This window comes from Hemitrygon akajei, chromosome 7 (assembly GCF_048418815.1).
Source record: "Hemitrygon akajei chromosome 7, sHemAka1.3, whole genome shotgun sequence".
Lineage (NCBI taxonomy): Eukaryota > Metazoa > Chordata > Chondrichthyes > Myliobatiformes > Dasyatidae > Hemitrygon > Hemitrygon akajei.
In genome coordinates, this window is record NC_133130.1 from 172,037,708 (window position 1) to 172,057,047 (window position 19,340).

Here is a 19,340-nt window from a genome sequence, read left to right on the forward strand (position 1 = left end):
TCCTTCAAGATGATGCAAGTCGCTTTCCAGCCAAATATGTACTTTTAAAGTGCTGGAATGCAGCAATCATAACAACAGTATGATGACCGGATCATCTATTTCGATGAAAATTAAGTATTAGCCAGGGCATCAGATAAAATGTTTCTGTTTTTCTGTGAAAATGTCCCACTTAATGTAATGCATCCACCTGAGAGAACAATATTGTGTCAACTTAGTACTTCCTCAGACAAGCAGAGCCTTCAGCAGCCCCCGGGGGAGGGGAGGAGGAATGCCGGTCCACCTATCAAACATCCTCGTAAGTCCTTGAGTCAAGGAAATGCCTGATAACAGTGCAAATATGTAGACTGGACGCCGCTGTGAATGTGAATTGCACTGTTTTGCAGTTCGTGTATTTACTTTTTAGGAATAAAGTTTATTTTTTAAAAGAAAACTTCTTCTCACAGTAGATACACAGAGATTATATTTGTGTAAGATCTGCTTTGAAATAGCTATAGCCCAAAGCAGAAAATAATACACCTCAAACAATATTTGGACTATGTTAGATAATGCAAATGCTATGTTTTATAAATGAGCATAAACTGAACTCAGGCAACAAACAGTGGACCATACATCAAGTCTTTATTCCTCTCTATAGATGCTGCCTGATCTGCTGAGTTCCTCCATCATTTTTGTGTGTGTTAATTCCCTTCCTGTCTTATTATTTTTATTGCACTTTTATATTCTCATTTAATGTACCTGATGATGAATGTTATTGCATTACTTTTAGGTGAATCATTTTCAATATTAGAATAAGAATTTCCAATATATAGCTTGTTTTTTCAGTAAATTCACTGAGAAGGTAGAATGAAGAATTTGGGACTTGATCAAAATGGGCTGGGTACCGACCTTCCTCTGATTACTACAAATCCACCTTCTAGTTTTCAAGAACAGGTAGTGAATGGAAACTGCCCATTCATGCGTGGAAAATGGAAATAGAAACTTGTCCAGAGTCGTGGAGAGTGGGCTTCTTCACATCCATTCATCTGAAATTATTTTACAATTGTCAGGGTCTTTCGAAAAATATTTCAGAGTTGTAGTGCTCCTCAAGAAGAAATCTTTTCAGTCAGAATGAGATGGTTGAGAGTCCTGATGAAGGGTCTGGGCCTAAGAGATTGGCTCTTCATTATTCTCAATAGATACTACCTGACCTGCAGAGTTCTTTCAGCATTTTAAGTGTTACTCTAGAATCTGTAGGATCGCTTGTATTCAGAGGTCAGAAAAGCCATTTTTAGAGTGCAATAGGTGATAGAAGCAGTGGAGACAGCTTCCATGGTAGACATAATTATCCTTATTTCTTCAGATGAAACATCACCAAACTAAAACGTTAACTCTCTCCATCAATATTCCCTGGCGTGATTTGTCTTCCTTGGATGTTGGTTGTTTGCCAGTCTTTGTTTATATATGTAACTCTCAGTTCAGCTAGCAGCTTAATATAGGGGATGATAGCCCCTGGCCTGGCCAAACTTAAGAAATCTAATTTCGGTAGATGCTGCGCAATGTGTCCCCGATACAAATAAGTACCATGAAATAACAAAGTACACAATATGCGGTTAAATGATTGAGTTTTATAATTCTTAATTTGAATATATGGTTAAATAAACAAAAAAAAAGAAAAGGGCCCATTCTCATGAAACAGTCTAAAGCGCAATGTTGGAGCTCACTGATAAGGATGTTCGTCCACCATCGACCTCCTCTGATCGCCACTGACCTTCGGACCCTCGCTCCAAGTCCACTCCGTCCGTCAGTCTACCAACTCTCCCCATTTGCGTCTTCTCTCCTCATCTCTCCCCGCTGAAGGACCACGAATTCCCGGCTTCCAGACACTCAAGAAAGAACAACATCCCACTCATTGGCTAACATGCCTCATTATCTCTAGTCATAACCTAAACATTGCTGCTACAGAGAAACCATTACCTCAGCGGAGAAACATTACAGAGAGGCCATTACATCAGCAATGAAACCTTACAGTGTGTTACATATAGTTTTTTCACAAATTCTATTATATTCCTTTGTATTTTCCTTTCCTTTAAATCTCTGCAAGAAAATACATCTCAAGGTAGTACAGGGAATTCCACTTAATTGGGACACATTGGGACTGGTACATTTTGGCTGCCTCAATTAGCCAGGGTTTCTTGGAAAAATTAAAAAGGTACTAAATTGAGCAACAAATTATATATTTAAATGAAATACAGATCAAATTAGAACACTGCCAATACTACTACAGTGCTATAAAACTGTGTATTAGTTCCTAATACTTATCAATAGAGGAATTCGCCTGTGTCATGTTCTTTTGACTGCAAATGAACAAAATCAGCACAGACACCCGGTGGAAAAAAGGTTCAAAGGTTCTTTTATTATCAAAGCATGTATCCATTGTTATGCCGTTGGCCCCCTCCTTTGAGAAAATCGCAAGAACTCTAGTTAAGGGGGGTCAACTGACCCAAGAGAGAGAGACGTGCGGAAGACCACATTCTCCCAAGAAGCAGAATAAAGGTGACTTTGACTATTGTCTCATGGAGACCACGTGAAAAGCCCTCGGGCAAAGTGGGCTGGTTGAGAGAAAGATCGCATTACCTGCAACTTGATTGACACCTGCGATCCCGTGAAGAAGTATAAAGGCGGGTCTGAGGGGAGGACCCTCAGACGCACCCAGGAGACACCAAGGAAACACGAGATCGATTCCCGTGGGAGCGGGACACCATTTTGAAGGAAGCCACGTGCGTTAGATTCCGAATTTGAATCTGTGGCTAAAACCAACGAAAGACTGCTTTTAAATAACAACGGGGAAGTCTGCTCCCCTGATTCCAAGGATTTGCTCTGCCAAGACGACGGGCAAGTGTGCATCTTTTCTAAATTATCTCTTTCTCTCTACAACGTAAAAACCCCAGCGGGTTCCCAGAAAGGAAAAAGCCTGCAAACTTCTGAGTGACTCTTTATACTTCTGTTGGACTCAGTATTACCCCCTAGACAATTGTAGAGCTTATTTCTGATTGATTATGGTTACACCGGTGTTTTAGATTGAGTTTTGACGACGTGTATGATCTGAATGTTTTGTATTAACCATACGTTTGTGCCCTTGTTGAATAAAACGTTTGAAAATAGTATATCCATACACAACACTGAAATCGGTCTTCCCCAGATAGCCACAAAACAAAGATAGAACATGAAAGTCATTCATAGAGAAACATCAAATCCCAAGCCCCACCCCCAACACACACACACACACACACACACACACACACACACACACACACACACACACACACACACACACATCTCGATCATCGACCCCCAAAACCCCCCTATCCCCACATAAAGTGGAGCAGGAACATCAACCCCCAAACACCCTCCCCTCGCACAACATAACGGAAAAGGAACAGACAATAAAAAAACAGAGTACAGAAACCATAAGTCTGAATAAGTCCACAGTCCGTAGACACAGTAGTCCAATCCATAAATGCAAAGCCACGATACCATCCTCCGATATCACTAACATTCATTGAAAGAGAGGGATGAGCACAGAGGACTACGCACCTGCCACAGTGAGCCATACAACAATAGGCCAGTTACAGATTCCTTCTCCGGCAGTGATCAAAAGGCAGGCAGTTGGTGCTGAACTCTCAGTTGCCTTCGTCTCGATGTCTCAATCTTCTTTGACACTTCAATCAGCAATTAATCGATGCTTTAACCGGCAAAGTTCTGTATAACTTTGGCTTGCGCCTCGTCTCGAAGCTTCTTCTCTTTGAGGCTGTCCAAGTACGCGCTCGTTTCCTGGAATCTTCTCGGAGCAGCCAGGCACTGGGTCTCTCAGACAATCTCCAAACTGTAAATCACAGGCTCTAACAGTCCCAGAAACACAGTTAAGGTGAAAGGCAGACGTAAAAGAAGGAAAAAGGACATTTTTGTGAACTTTCTGGAAGATGTTGACCAAGGGAGCATTGTATATTGTACCATCTTAATGAACTGCCTTCATACAGTTCTGCCAACAATTGCAACCGCCAAATCTTTATTTTCATTGTAACATTCAAGATCATTGTTGATACCTTCAAATTCAAAGTCGTTCCTAACTTGATGAAGTAATGAAATTGTTTTATTTTCACTCCCAGCTGTTACTGGCAACTCCAAACCTGAATGCCTGAAACCACAGTGAATAAAACAGTCTGAATTGTCTTATTTTAAACACAAACATATGCAACTGGTGCTATTTATAAATTTTGCTCTAAGCATAGTGCAGTGTCTGACAGCCATGCAAGTACACATGACTGACACTAGTTGGAAACTGTTCGGCAACAGTATTCAGTCCCAATTAAGCAGCTTAGTGTCCCAAATAAACAAAGGGAATCCCAGCTATTTTCTTGATTAGCATTTGCTCTTTCAGAGTTGTCCCATTTCAGTAGCTGACCTGATTAACCGATAACCCAATTAACCAGAATCTACTGTATATAGTGACATATAGTATGTGTACTTTGATAACAAATTTACTTTGAACTTTGTCCTGCAAAAGGTTCCTAACATTTACTGCTTAGTGACTTTCTGACTAAAAGTTCAACTGCCCTTTTTGGGAAAGAACTTTATACCCCACAAGGTTATAAAAGTAAGTAGAGAGTTCTCTTCCAAAAATTTAATCATTGATGCTTTGTAGGCAGGGAGCGGAGAATCTTACTGTTGCAAACATTTATACAGGTCTTCAAGAGTGCAATGGATCCAATGAAGCAATGAAGAACATCCAATGAGACTGCGTTAGAATTTCATCCTTGCATTGTCAAATCCAGGAGATGGAAGTGTTCTTCCAAGGTTTCTCCCTCCACATGAAGCTATTGAGAAGGATGTTCCATCACGTTAGCTCGGTTTGCATTGAAAATTTATTCAGGCTTGATAAATTATGAGGAAGTCTACTCCAGTGGCCACTTTATTAGATATGCCTATCTACCAGCTCATTAATGCAAATGTCTAATCAGCCAATCATGTGGCAGCAACTCAAGGCATAAAAGTATGCAGACACAGTCAAGCAGTTCAGTTGTTATTCAGATCAAACATCAGAATGGGGAAGAAATGTTATTTAAGTGAATTTCACTGTGCAATTATTGTTGGTGCCAGATGCAGTGGTCTGAGTATCTCAGAAACTGCTGATCTCTTGGAATTTTCACACACAACAGTCTCTGGAGTTTACAGAGAATGGTGGGGAAAACAAAAAAAAAGCCTGTTCTTTGGGAAAAAAGTGCCTCGTTAATAAGAGAGGTCAGAGGAGAATGGCCAGACTGGTTCAAACTAACCAAAAGTTGACAGTAGCTCAAATTCCACACATTACAACAGTGGTGTGCAGAGGAGCATCTCTGAACGCACAACATATTGAACCTCGAAATTGACCTGTTACAGCAGCAGAAGACTACAAACATACACTCAGTGGTCACTTTATTAGGTACAAGAGGTACCTAATAAAGTCACCATTGAGCTGAGATCTAACAAAGACCACCTGAATCACAGTTCATTGCCTATACACATTAAGGAATATCAATAACCAATATATTCAAATCCAATTTTAGATACTTAACAGCTTTTACACAGAAAAAAAACCAAAGCTCTGTTAAACCACACCTTGGAACACAGGTACTGAGCTTTACTAGACAGCTTACTTGGGACGATTATCTCCTCAGGGAGTGTGATGAAGTATGATCACTGACTTGTGGCATTTCCTGTTTACTTTTCCTCAGCCGATGCCTGGGCTGCAGATTCTTTTCTCCCAAATTTCGGAATCTGGTTTATGATCACTGACATATATCATTGTTCTGCAACTGTCAGAACACTCTCCACCCGACATCTGTCGAAATCTGCGAGAGTCTTTGGTCAACACATCAAATCTCCTCAAAGTGTAAATGATCAACTAATGTTCCACAGCCCCTCAGCAGTTTTCATACCCCATTCCCCCATGCTCTGCCACTTTACGCTCACACTCCACACCATTGACTCCGCATATTTCACATGCTCTCCTTATGGCCGTGAGGCTGCTGCCTAGAAGTGTTCCTCTTGCCAAGAGTCACCTTGTCACCTGATCATTTCCTGTCAGAATCACCTTACCAATACTTTATATTTACTTATTTTATTCCAGCTCTTTGAGATGCACCACCCAGCAATCTTCCACTTTATTCCTCGCCTAATCACAGGACAATTTACAATGACCAATTAACCTACTGGCTGATACATCTTGGACTGTGGGAGGAAACTGCAGCACTTGGCGGAAACCCATGCAGTCATAAGGAGAGTGTGCAGCCTCCTTACTGGCGGCAGCAAGAATTGAACCTGGGTCGCTAGTACTGTAAAGTGATGCGCTAACCACTACGCTATTGTGCTGCCCCTCCTGCACCTAATGTTACTTAATGTACATACAGTCTATGTACAGTATACGAGCTAATCTTATGTATATACAGCCTCAGTCAAACAGTTACTTGTACATTGTGTTTTATAGATTGCTTCTATATTTATATTTGTTGTGTTTTTTGATGTTGCATTGGATCCAGAATAACAATAATTTTGTTCTCCTTTACACTTGTTCAAATTTAAAGTAGATTTATTATCAATGTAAGTATATTTCATCATATACGACCTTGAGATTCATTCTCTGGCAGCTGGTGGTGTAGTGGTACCTGCACCGGACTTCATGGTGAGTGGACCCGGGTTCGGATCAGCCAGTTCCTTGCACGCTTTCCATCTGTGCTGGGTTGACATCAACCTCGAAACTTGGCATGATGCTCAATAAATGGCCAACACAAGGTGCAGAAAGCAACAACAACAATTCGCAGCAGAACAGAGAAATACAATGGGATCAGTGAAAACAGACAGACAGACATACTTTATTGATCCCGAGGGAAATTGGGTTTCGTCACAGTTGCACCAACCAAGAATGGTGTAGAAATATAGTGATATAAAACCATAAATAATTAAATAATAATAAGTAAATTATGCCAAGTGGAAATAAGTCCAGGACCAGCCTATTGGCTCAGGGTGTCTGACACTCCGAGGGAGGAGTTGTAAAGTTTGATGGCCACAGGCAGGAATGACTTCCTATGACGCTCAGTGTTGCATCTCGGTGGAATGAGTCTCTGGCTGAATGTATTTCTGTGCCTAACCAGTACATTATGGAGTGGGTGGGAGACATTGTCCAAGATGGCATGCAACTTGGACAGCATCCTCTTTTCGGACACCACCATCAGAGAGTCCAGTTCCACCCCCACAACATCACTGGCCTTACGAATGAGTTTGTTGATTCTGTTGGTGTCTGCTACCCTCAGCCTGCTGCCCCAGCACACAACAGCAAACATGATAGCACTGGCCACCACAGCCTCATAGAACATCCTCAGCATCGCCCGGCAGATGTTAAAGGACCTCAGTCTCCTCAGGAAGTAAAGACGGCTCTGACCCTTCTTGTAGACAGCCTCAGTATTCTTTGACCAGTCCAGTTTATTGTCAATTCGTATCCCAGGTATTTGTAATCCTCCACCATGTCCACACTGACCCCTTGGATGGAAACAGGGGTCACCAGTGCCTTAGCCCTCCTCAGGTCCACCACCAGCTCCTTAGTCTTTTTCACATTAAGCTGCAGATGGTTCTGCTCACACCATGTGACAAAAACGACACACAAAGACTGACAAGCAACCAATGTGCGAAAGAAGACAAACTGAACAAATACAAAAAAATACAAATAATAGTAAATTTTGTGTACTACTAATAGTGAAATTTGTGCACTGATGACAATAAGCAATTTTGAATCTTGGATCTCAAGAAGCAGGCAGCTGAAGCACGAGGAGGAGAATAACGTAAGGCCTATTTAAATCTTGTTCAGGTGGATGAACTACACATTGCAGAGTCGGCCACACCGGTAAAATAGACAGAGTATATTGGATGTATTAGATGGCTGTCTAGGCATTACAAGGCAGTAATCTGATAGAGGGATTCATTTGACATCATAAAAGTGCTCTTGAGGTTTATTTGTCAGCTGAACTCCAAGATTGCATTACTGCCCTGGATACACACAGAGCAACTAATACTATGTTGTAAATGTAATTTACTTCTGTAGCTGTCTGGACAGATCTCTGCTGTAAAGGAGGCAATTGGGTAGGTTGCTCCCAGACCTTTCTGCAAAGTCATCTTTGACTGATCAGGCAGGATATCAAAGTCTGGTTTCCCCCACACCACAGTCTCACATTATTAGGGATTACATCAACAACCCAGTTAAGAGGAAAGGAACTTCAACATCTAACTCGAAAATGCTGAGCAGTATTAACATGCCAACAACCTCGATACGCGGACTTCTGAAGTTAAGGAGGTGTGGGGAGGGCCCAAAAGAGTTGATCAGTTATTATGACTCCAACCAGCAGAAAATGGGATTGAATTTGGGAAGGAACAGCAAAACTCTCTACATAAAGTTTTTAAAAAAACACTATTTACTTCCTCTGCACAAAATGCTGGAAGAACTCAGCAAGTTCAAGTTTGTGATCGGATTGTACATACAGTATATACAACCAAATGAAACAACGTTCCTCTGTACCATGGTGCACCCACAAAACATATATCACACACAGCACATAAAGCAAAATATTATCACAAATTCATTTGCAGTGTAATGTAATATGTGACGGGTGACAAGTATTGTTCATGATAGAAACTGTTCTACATAATTCACAAACACCGTCATTGAGTTGTTGTGTTCACTTTAAGAGACAGTGTCTGAAGTAATGACGTAAGTGTAAGACAACAGCTTTTCATTTGTTCATAACAGAAGTAAAGGGCTGTGGCTATGCTTAGCACATGAAATGACTCTTGCATGTTTCATTCAAAAAATTCTCCAAGTTAATAAAATATAATTCAAAGAGCATGTTGTGTGCATCTCAGGTAAACAGTAAAGAACCAGACAATATATAGGGGGAATAAACAGTGACATTTCAGACCAAGACCCTCCTAAGGAGCCTTGATGAAGTGTCTCTTACTCTCCTCCATTGATGCATTGGGCCAGAAGGGCCTGTTATTGTGCTATATCTTTAAATTAATAAAATCAAAAGAATTTATTCATCTAGAGCACTGAGAGATAGTTTTGATGGATGTGAAAGGAATGGACGTCCCTCAAACCTCTTCACTATTCGATGAGAAAAGGGCTCATCTGTTTCCTAGCTGCATCTATGTATCCTGTCTCCACATTCGTTGATACAATTGCCAAACAAATACAGTGGATTCTGGTTAATTGGGACACATCGGACCTGTACATTTCGACCCAATTAAGCGGCTGCTCGAATTAGCTGAAGTTTCATGGAAATAGTTAAAAAGCTATAAAAAAGACAAACTACCATTTAACTAAGTAATGAATTGTGTTTTTAAATTAAATGCAGAACAAATTAGAACATTACCAATACTACTTCAGCAGTATAAAACTGTTCCTAATAGTTTTTGATGGAGGAATTCATCCAGTTATGCAGCCGTGTTCTTTTGAATGACTGTAAATGAACAAAATGTGCACAGACAGCTCGTGCAGACAATGGGCTCCCTTCATACCCATGCTCCAAACTTTCATTTTCATTGCAACATTTAAGATGATTTTCAATTCCTTCAAATTCTTTGCAGTTCATAACTTGCTGAAATACTGAAAACAATTTCAATTTCACTCCCAGCCATTTTTGGAATCTCCAAGCCTGAATGCTTGAAACCGCAGTGAGCAAAACAGTTCTGAATTGTCTAGCTGTTTAATTCTTGCTGTCAGTGACAAAATCATAAGAGATTGAGTGACGATGTAGGGAGGAAGCTGCAGTTCCCAGAAGTGGTGCAAACCACACTTTGACTAGACATTGTACTGCGGTCCACCAAAGACATGAACATCATACTGGTGGAGCTCACAGTACCATGGGAGGAAGGATGTGAGGAAGGCCCTGAAGTACCAGTCCTTAGTCCAGGAGTGCAGGGACAAAGGATGGCAGATGTGGCTATTCCCCATGGAGATCGGCTATAGAGGGTTCCCAGCAAGGTCAGCAGGGAGGTTGCTGTCTGCGCTGGGCCTTGAAGAAAAGAGCAAGAACCAAGTAGCTCGTGGGATGGGAGAGGAAGCAGAAAGAGCCTCTTGCTGGAGATGGAGCAGGCGAGAGGTGTTGAGCTGGAAATCAGAAGCAGATGGTTAGTGACTTGGCCACCACTGCTGACCCGCCTACTGGAGAGTGCCGACATCAAGGGTTGAAACACTCTATGAAGGTTGGGCATCACCTGATGACATCTGTCCCTGGCCAAAGGCTACTGTTACCTCATCAGGTAACTGAAGAGAGCACCCCAATGCATAATGCAAACTGCTTTTTGATTACAAACACAAGCAACTGATGCTATTTAAAAACTGTTCACTCTAAGAACAGTGCAGTTTCTAACAGCCGTGTAAATGCTCACAGCTGATGCTAATTAGAAACTGTTCAGCAACCGTCTCCTGTCCCAAGTAAGCGGCATAGTGTCCTAAATAAACAAAGGAAATCCCAGCTATTTTCTTGATTATTTTTAGTTTTTGTTCTTTAAGAGTTCGCCCAAATAAGTGGCTGCTGCAAATAACCGATGGCCTAATTAATTGGAATCAACTGTATCTATCCAAAAAACAAACAAAAAAAACAGCAGATGCTAAAAACCTGAAATAAATACAGATGTGATTGGAAATATGCAATATATCATGGAGTATCTGTGGAGAGGGAATCAGCTTCAGGAGGATAAAGTTTCATGAGAGCGAGGCAGGTGAGAAAATAAATGTTTTAAGTTGTAGAGGGCTCGTTGTCGGAGAGTAGAAGGAGCAGAATGGTGGCATAACAGTTTGCACAGCACAACGCCAGTGACCTGGGTTAAATTCTGACACTGTCTGTATGGAGTTGGAGTCTGTACATTCGTCCCGTGACCGTGTGGGTTTTCTCCAGGTGCTCCATTTTCTTCCCACATTCCAAAGACATATGGGTTAGTTGCTTGATTGGTCATGTGTGTGTGATTGGGCAGCATGGCCTCATCGGGCTGGAAGGCCCTGTTACTGTATCGCATCTCTAAAAAAAAACAAAGGAAATGTCTGTGAATTGCAAATAGAATCAGAATTGGTTTATTATTGTCTCAAGTATCAAGATGGAGTAAAAACCTGTCTTGCATAGTGCTCATACCAGTCAGATCATTATACAGTGCATTGAGGTAGATCATGGTTCAGAACACTCCTGCTATAAAAATTCTCCCTTACCATAACCCGGGGTTTCCAAAAAACACCAACATCAGGTAGGTGGAATCTGCATTCCTCAGCACTTCTCACTAAATCTTCCTCTCCCAGTACCTTTCACTGAACCCACCCCCTTGTTGTGTATTTAATATATCAGTAATATTATAAATATCTTGTTTGATTAAACATCCTTTGTTGTCTAAATAATTCATTCTGGTTATAAGTACGAAGTACGTGGATGGGGCATGTCATCACCCCACCACACGATATGTACGCTTCTTGCGAAAAGTTTTCTGGGCTCCCATCTTTTTCTTCGAATTAGTTTTACGTTTTGGAGTTACGAAACTTAAAGGTGGTGATGATGAAGTTTTAAACAAGCCTGAGATGACTACCTACTTGTTGAAGCACAGCAAGATGTTCGAGTTAAAAAAAGCGCAGTGAGAATGGTTGAGTAGTATGTTTTCTTCACAAAAGGAAAGATGATCAAGTTTTAAAATTTACAGGTTCATAAACAGCAAGTACCAGGTGATAATAATCATTTTAAAAAAGAGCAGAAATGGCTGGCTATGTCAGGAAGATTGACACATTTCATTACAACAGATAACTGGAATATGTACTGTATACTAAAATAATTGATCAATATTTTAAAATAAATGGAATAACCAATGAGAAACAAGTACCAGTTTTGCTGAGCACATTGGGTGGAAATGCAGTTTGCTTAGAAGTTTGACACTCCAACCAAACCAGCTGTAATGAGCTTTGCTGACATCGTTAAAATAATGCAGGATCGTTAAGAACAGGGGTTCCCAACCTGGGGTGCCTGCACCCCCAGGGGGTGCGAGATGGAATTTCAGGGGGTGCGACAAAGAGTGGCTTGTGTCCTTGAGTGACGAGTCACGAGTCATCACTCAGCCAGCTGCCAGTGTGCCTTGAGAAGTGGTAGTAATGTTTGTCCCAAGCACACTCCAGTCTCCCGCTGCCCGAGTCAGCGTTGAGGATTCTCATCAGTGTTACCTGGGAGTTACACCTCAAAGAGTTGAGGAGTCTCATCAGTGTTAGCTAGAAGGTTACATCTCAGAGTTAAAAATCATCTCATAATGTCAAAATCTTTATGCATCCCGAATCAACCATCGAGTGACGACTTCACAATAAAACCAAACCCGCAGACTGTAGGTAAATTATTCAATTATAAAATTTTTAAAAGCCGCATTTTGATAAAAAGCGGCTGAAGTCATTCATTCGTATTTGTCTCAATGCATTAAAGAAGTTTTGAATTTCAAAGGTTTTTTTTCTTAAAAGGTTTTTTTGTTGAATCATTGATAATTTTGGATTGTGTTAGTTGAGGAGGTATCATGGTTAGCACCGAGGACTTTGAATCGTGTGATGGGAGTTCATACCTCCGGTAATCATCGGAAATAGGTGTGTAAATTCAGTAGAGGGTAGCCTAATAAGTTGCGTCGCGTCCCCGTAGCATTTCCACCTGACGATTTATCTTGGCATAACTGCAGATAATATCATAATATAATATTCAAAAGTGTATTTCTCGTGATACTTTGCTATAGGCGTGTCTGGTTGAGTAAAGTGGTCATCCTTGACTTAGTCAGATAGTTTTTCTCATATTAGCTCATATTTTTCTCTTTACCCTTAACCCTTCATCATGTCAAAAAGAAGGAAATGGAATGATGACTGTGTGCTTTGGTTTCACTTGCACAACAGGAAATGATGGCTTGCAAAAACCCCCAGTGCATTCTTTGTAGCGTTGTGTTTTCCAACTCAAATCTGAAGCCATCCGAGCTTCAAGAGCACTTCAAGAACAAGCATGGTGGAGCTGATGTTGAGGACATGATGTTGGGTCATTGAAAATCAAAAGAGCTCGTTTTGATTCACAAGGAACTCTTCCAAAATTAGGTTTCGTTTCTGTTGAAAAACCACTACTACTTGCTTCATACCAAGTGGCATAGAAAGTGGCCAAATCCAAGAAGCCCCATACAATTGCGGAAGATCTCATCAAGCCATGTGCACTGGAAATGGCAACAATTATCCTGGGCAAAGAAGCAAGAAAAAAATTTGAACAGGTGTCCCTGTCAAATAATGTCATTCACAACCGAATCAGTGATTTGGGTGAAGGTATTTTGGACCAAGTCATCTCAGATGTCAGAGCTAGTCCTCTTAAAATCTCTATTCAGTTGGATGAGTCAACTGATGTCTCCAGTTGTAGTCAACTCATCACATTAGTGAGGTATGTCAATGATGGTGCTGTAAAGGAAGATTTCCTGCTTTGTAAAGATCTGAAAACAAACACAACTGCAAAGGATGTGATGCAACTGGTGAAAGACTTCTTTGCCAAACATGATTTAGATATCAAAGTCATTGGTTCTGTGTGCACTGATGGGGCACCTGCAATGCTTGGAAATAAATCTGGCTTTTCTGCATTGATGAAAAAGGAGATTCCAGACTTGCAAGTTACCCATTGTTTTCTTCATTGGCATGCTTTGTCATCAAAAACATTGCCTCCAAATTTGAAGAAAGTCCTTGATACTTGTGTGAAGATCATCAACTGGATCAGGGGGCGTGCTTTGAACAATTGCATCTTCAAATCATTTTGTGAGGATCTGGGAAGTGAGCATTCAGTTTTGCTTTTCCACACAGAAGTCCATTGGTTGTCACGAGGACACACTTTAACCTGCTTCTTTGAACTGTGGGAAGAAATCAAAGTTTTTTGGAGGAACATGAATGTGATCTGGTTGGGTTAATGGAATCACAGGAATTCGCCCAAATGCTGGCTTACTTAGCTGACATTTTCACTCGTATGATGACCTGAGAGTTTCTCTTCAAGGAAAAGGAATAAGCATATTGAAGGCTTGTGAAATGTTGAATGCCTTCAAAGAAAAGTTACGTCTTTGGCGTCGAAGGATGGAAAGAGGCAGTCTCTCAAATTTTCCTTCACTAGAAGAGATGGTTGATGATGCTGGATCCATAACTCCTACTGTGCGTGAAGAAATTGTGGCTCATTTGGAAATGCTGTCAGGATCGTTTGATGGATATTTTGCTGCTAGAGACCTGAAGATTTCAGAAGAATGGATCATGAATCCATATTCCTACAATTTGGAGAAAACGTCAGATGATGAAGAGCTGAAGGAAGATCTTATTGATTTGCGGACAAATCGAGCTCTTGAAATGCAATTTGAAAGTAAGACTTTGGAGGAGTTTTGGTGTGCAGCACTGGATATGTTCCCAAGACTTGGTGGAAAAGCACTCCGTGTCCTCACTCCATTTGCAACAACATACCTGTGTGAATCTGGATTCAGTTCTCTTTTGTCAATCAAGACAAAATCTAGGAATCGCCTGAATCCACAAGCAGACCTGTGGATCGCAGTCAGCAAGAAAGTTCCACGTTTTGACAAAATCATGAATGGGAAGCAGGTGCAAAGAAGTCATTGAATTTTATGTTCACAATTGGGATTGATTTTACTGTTTACATGTTTTTCTGAATAAATTAGAATCTAATTGCTCGATTTATATTTGCATTTTACGCACTGAGTTAAAAGCTTATTTTTTTAAGTTCAATTTGTTCACCCGCAGTATTGTATGTGGTTCAATTTGTGGTTCAAAAATTAGAAATTAGACTTCTTCATCTTCAAATGTGATATTACTTTTGTAGGGGGTGCGAACATTAATGAAACATTTCCTAGGGGTGTGGGGCATAGAAAAGGTTGGGAACCACTGGTTTAGAACCAAAAAACCATTGTTAATTATAGAATGCTTTAAGTTTCATAAGTGAAATCAAAAGGAAGGGGAGTCCATTTTAGCATACATGGCTGAATTGAAGAGGTTACCTGAGCATTGTCAATTCAGTAATGGGCTTAATGATGCACTGAGAAATCGTTCAGTTTGTGGAATCTTACTAGAAAGCATTCAAAAAGGGCTCCTAACTGAAGCACAACTTACATTTAAAAGAGTAGCAGTGAAATTGTTGTGTCAATGAGATGCAATCGAGTTACATCAAAAGTGAAAGTGAGAGTGAACAAAATTGCAACATCTATACAGAAACCTGCCTGGCTGGACAAATTGCATTACCATTATGACAGGGGCTCACATACACCAGACCAAGGCAGGCTTGAAGGCATAACTTACAGACAATGCAACAAAGTAGGACACGTAGAAAGAGTATGTCAGGCAGTCAAATTTGCACACTGCACAGGGAAGAGAAAAAGAACAAAAGTTAAGTAGTAGCTTCAAAAAGAGCACTGATTTGCATGCTGTTGATGAAAAACCTGAAAAGGCTGAGAGTGACACAGGACTGAGTAGCCTTTAGATTTACAGTGTGAACTTGACAATAGTAATAGACAAGCAATATGGCTTACAGCAGAAATTAATGGAAAATTAATTAAAATGGAATTGGACACTGGCTCAGCTGTTTCAGTCATTCCAAAAATTAGTTTGAACAGCATTTCAAAGATACTAACTGAAGCCTGCAGATATCCAACTAAAAACTTATACTGGAGAAAAGATAAATCCTGTGGAAATGACATTTGTAATATTGAAATACAACAATCAACAAGTTGTAGTTACATTGGGCTTGTATGTGGTTAAAAAAAAACAGGAGGGCTAGCTTTGTGAGACCTTGTGTGGCAGAGACAACTACAATTTGATTGGAAATCCATTCTCCATTTGCATGCCCATCCCCTGTAATGGAGTCAACCGAAAGTGAATTAAGAAGGGTACTGGATGATGCATCACCTGCCTTCACATTATACACAATGAACCATTGTTCAACAGAGGGCAAATAGGTGTTGGTGCCAGCCTCTGTGCTTCTGGTTAGAAAGCATGTTGGACCAAGGAAAGACCAGGTTGCTCAGAGGGATTGTGAAAGTGATGAAAATAGTGGTCCTACTCCAACAGTTTTATGGTCAACTTATGTGAGAAAGCTTCTGATATATTAATCAGGCAGTTATTGTGAAATATGGCATGGTTTTATGCTGGAAGAGAGTTCAAGAAGCTTCAGGAAAGTTGCAAGCATTCAGCTTTTGCGAAATCTGTTCTGTGTGAATTGCATGAACTTCAAGTGGGAGACAGAAAGCTGCTTGGAAAGGTAAATGCAAAGACCAGAGCCCAGCTGGAAGAACGGAAGGACAAAAAGAAAGGAGTCAATGGAGATTTGAAATCAGAGGATTCATCATGTGATGTTGTGGATGAGAAAACCAAGAGGAGAGATCAGATCGTAAAGGGACCAACAGAAGGATTAATAAGAGAATACTCCAGTGAACTAAATGCACCTTCCCAAGATGAAGATGTAGATCCTAGAAAGAAGATAAAGAAAGGCAAGAAGTTGAAAAGAAAAGAAGAGGAGAGAGAAAACATAAATGAGAAAGAGAATGACATGTAAGAGGGAAGGAATGTGAGAAAGAAAGAAAGGGATTGAGAGTGGGATAAAGTAAGAAGCTGGGACCGGGAGAGAAGCAAGGATCAAAGTAGATCCAGAGAGAAAAGGAGAAGAAAGGTATCCAGAGCTGTCAGAACCACTTCCTGCAGTCTCAGAGTCAACCTCTACAATCACCACGGTGGACATCCCAGAACCAAATATTGTTTCACTGCCACAAGTCTCTCCTGTCTCGTCAGGACAGACGTTAACCCACAAGAGTAAGAAATCCTCTACAGCAATTAAATATTTAATCCTGAAAGGGACAATTTAAAATTAACTGTGCTGTGGATGTGTATATAGTAATTGCATTATATTGTATACTGTGTATATAGTTGAGATGGATTCTACATTGAGTTGGACTTTAGAGCTAAGCAGGGAGGAATGTTGTGTCTTTAATACATCAGTAATATTGAAAATACACAGTATTGTTTGAGTAAGCTTTCTTTGTTCTTTATATAATTAATTATGGTTAAATATACCAAGCAGTGAATGGCATATGTCATCACGCCACCTTGTCATACATATGAACCTTGCTTCAAGTAAAAAAACAAAGTTAGGCTCGCATTTCAGACTCTGCATTTTTCTTTAAATTTTATGTTTTATGTTTGTAACTGCAAAAAATTTTATGTTTTGCAGTTACAAACATAACACCTCTCAGTACTTTTCACTAAATCCTTCTCTGTCACTGAACACTCCCTTCTCAGTTCTTCTCACTAAATCCTCCTCCCTTTGTCATTAGAGCAGGAAGAATGTGCAGTTCCTTCATCGCTGGCTAACTTTACGTTGTCACTCTGTCATACAACAGTTTACCGCGTGTTTCATAGATGATTTGGCATTTGAATGTTCCTCAACTTCTGTTTGAAAAATGAAATACCTGAACATCTTTAGAAAGATATTTCTCCAAAAGAACCCTGCTGAAAGTGAATGGGTTCCTTCAAGTTTATGCAAGAGGTCTTAATGAATCATACACCTAGCTCTATACTTATGGAGTCAGTGCCTCGTGGATTATTCTATTATAGATTTATTGAGCATGCCTGCAAGGAAATGAATCTCAGGGTTGTATATGCACTTTGATTATAAATTTACTGTGAACTTTGAACCTTTCAATTGAAGTCAATTTTGTACTAGGTACTTTAACAAAACACATGCCTTCATTGAATAAAAAGTGATCTCATCAAAATGACAATGGAGTGAGAAAGACACAGAAATAACATTGATTACATTTTTACACAATTTATAATGGAGACCTCCAGTGCAGCAGTTGTAGCATAACATTTATCTTCATGTGATTTTTGACTTCACTTGATCATTTACGTGTGGTTTTGAAGCTGTACTTTAAGATTATTAACAAGCTTTAGTGGGGATTATTATCCAATAAATAAATGATTAAGTGCAGAGAACATCCATTATTAAATCTAAGGTCAAGAAAACAAAATTATTGTTGAACAATGGTATTGATAAATAACTCAGCGTCAAAGCCTCCCAATATTCTGTAAGGAAGATGACTTTTATTGTGGGAGACAGCTGGTTGTTTAAGATAATGTGATAAGGCTGGCTGGATCTGTTACTTTCAATATGATGGTGCACTTGGTCACAGCTCTCTGGGTATATGTATTGCAAGCTGTGTTACACACCCAAAATGCTGGAGGAACTCAACAGGTCAGGCAGCATCTATCGAAATAAATAAACAGTCTGTGTATGACTATACTTACTGTGTTTTGCTCCATAGCCCCAGAGGAATGCTGTTTCCTTTGGCTGTATACATGTGTATGGTTGAATGACAATTAAACCTGAACTTGAACTTGAAGACTGAAAAACAAATGTGTGAGTTTCAGCAATTGTTGGTTTGGTCAAAGTATAGTATAATTCATTTCAACATTGTGGGAAGAGAAATTTGCAATTTTATAGCTCCGGGCTGTGAACATTGGACACTGCTAGAACTGTTTTGTTCATCTATGTTATCAAATGAGGCTCAGGTAAAAACCACAAAGCTCCCAACGTTCTCAGCATTCAAGCTTAGTCATCAAACAAGGTAATATGTGATGGCCATTGGAATTAGTATTGGTATTGGTTGAATTTTATGGGGAAATTGCAGAAAATGTTGTTCATGCCATCAGGTTGGAGTCTACTCAGATGGAAGATGAAGTTTTGCTCCTCCACCTTGAGTTAGGCCTCATCGTGGCAGTAGACGAGGCCATGAACAGAATGGAGAGATCAGCAGGTCAGGCAGCATCTGTGGTGGGAAGGAGGCAGTCGGGACCCCTATCACCCAGGACCTGCCCTCTTCTCATTGCTACCATCTAGGGTGAGGTACCGGAGCCTGAAGACACACACTCAATGTTTTATGAATGGCTTCTTCCCCTCCATCATTAAATTTCTGAGTGGACAGTGAACCCTTGTATACTAACTCACTATTTTTTAAATTGTTGTTCCCCTTTTTCAATAATTTATTTTATTTTATATACATATTTTTATTGTAATTTATAGTTTTTTTGTATTATGTATTGCAATGTACTGTTGCTACAAAATAACATAGTTCATTACATATCATTCGTTCGTTCATTATGTACCTTATTGTATGACATAGGTGATCATGGTCTTTCTATGACCATGATTATTCTTGGCAATTTTTTCTACAGAAGTGGTTTGTCATTGCCTTCTTCTGAGCAGTGTCTT